Genomic DNA, 1721 nt, shown 5'->3' with positions numbered 1-1721 from the left:
TATACTATAGATGCAAGCCCCTTACCAGATATATGATTTGGAAAAATGTTCCCCAAGTTGGTGGGTTGTATTTTCACTTTTTTAATGGTGGTCTTTTTAAGCACAGAAGGTGTTAATTTTGATGATGCCCAGTTTATTTTGTCTCTTGTCACTCTCTTGTGCTTTGATGTAGTTGTTTACTTTTTCATAAAAAGTCATATGTAATCAGTGTGAAATATTTGGAAATAACAGAAAATTTGAAATAAAAAACGCAGTTCTTAACCACCATTCAAAGGCAACCACTATTATTTTAATATCTTCTTCAGTTTTTCCATTCATTTTATACAGTTGATATTGTTACATATACCCTTTTTATTGTGCTTATTTTAAAAATTAATATTGTAGTCAAGGTATTTTCCAATCCTTATGTCTCTTTTAAGCCATGTCCTTTAAAATATTCAATTGCACTTATTGATCATAGTTTAATCTAGACATTCCCCCAATGTGGTACTGGATATTTAAATGTTTCCATTGTTTTATTATTTCCATATCTTAAATTATTTCATCAATCAAGATACCCAAAGCAGACTATTATATAAAAGAGTTATGAATATGTTTAAAGCCCTTGATATAAATTGGCAAATTGCTTTCCAGTAAAGGTATACCAATTACACTCCGACTGGTGATAATTGTGCCCTGTTAGACTTACATGCTTTAAGTCTTAGTAGATGAAAGGGTTTTGTATTTAGCATGTGGATTTAAATTTCTCAATTTTTATTTCATATCATGGATTTTTATAAGAATAAATATATTATTTCATAAAAGTAAATAAACGTGCTTTCAGAAGTTGAGGTTGGGCTACTTGAAAGTCTGTATCTTTTCTCTATTTTTTTTGTTTGTTTGTTTGTTTTGAAGGATAACCTTTTATTACTTTTATGTACAGAAAATTCAACAACATCCACTCAGCCCAGTTTGGTGTCCAGTTCTTTAGCCTTTGCCCTTTCCAACTTGACAATGTGAGCCATGGACTTTGGACCCAGGATGTTGCCTCTCCAGTGACAGTGGATTTCATCATATCTGTCAGTCATTGGTCCTGCTGGCTTCCACCTGCTTAGCCAGAGCTCCTTTGTCTTCTGAGTTAACCTGTATGAAGGTGACAGTGATGCAGGTCTTCCTGTGGACTGGATGTTCCAGCCTGGCCTTCCCCTTGATAATGCGGTAGGGAACCCCCATCTATGACACAGGGCAGGTAGGAAGACAGCCAGCTCAATGGGATCCACAGCATGTGCAATCATTACCATCTGAGTCTTCTTATTTTCCACCAAGGTGGTGACAGCATTAACGCCAACTTGAAGGAGAGGCGACCTCTTAGTGGGGACATCCCCTTTGCTGGAAGCTTTCTTTTTAGCCCGAGCCAACCATCTCTGCTTCTTCTCTTGCTTTGTCTCTGGCCTGTATTTGTGGGCCAGCTTAAGCAGTTGAATAGCTGTTTGGCGGTCTAAGACCTGGGTGAATTGGTTAATCACAGGAGGTATTTTATTTATTTTATTTTTATTTTATTTATTTTTTTGATGTTGTGATGCATGATTCATTATTTTCATATAACACCCCGTGCTCCATGCAGTACATGCCCTCCTTAATACCCATCACTGGGCTAACCAATCCCCCCCCACCCCCCTCCCCTCTAAAACCCTCAGATTGTTTCTCAGAGTCCATAGTCTCTCATGGTTCATCTCTCCCTC

The 1721-nt window shown here is 37.3% G+C and overlaps 1 pseudogene; it reads right to left on the bottom strand.

Moving 5' to 3' along the window:
* Positions 1–941: 941 nt before the first annotated feature.
* LOC116637102 lies at positions 942–1514 on the bottom strand (annotated as a pseudogene).
* Positions 1515–1721: the final 207 nt, after the last annotated feature.

The sequence above is a fragment of the Phoca vitulina genome, unplaced genomic scaffold (assembly GCF_004348235.1).
Source record: "Phoca vitulina isolate PV1807 unplaced genomic scaffold, GSC_HSeal_1.0 scaffold1, whole genome shotgun sequence".
NCBI lineage: Eukaryota > Metazoa > Chordata > Mammalia > Carnivora > Phocidae > Phoca > Phoca vitulina.
The sequence above is the reverse complement of the archived record's forward strand: the minus strand, read 5'-3'. Positions and strand labels throughout refer to the sequence as shown.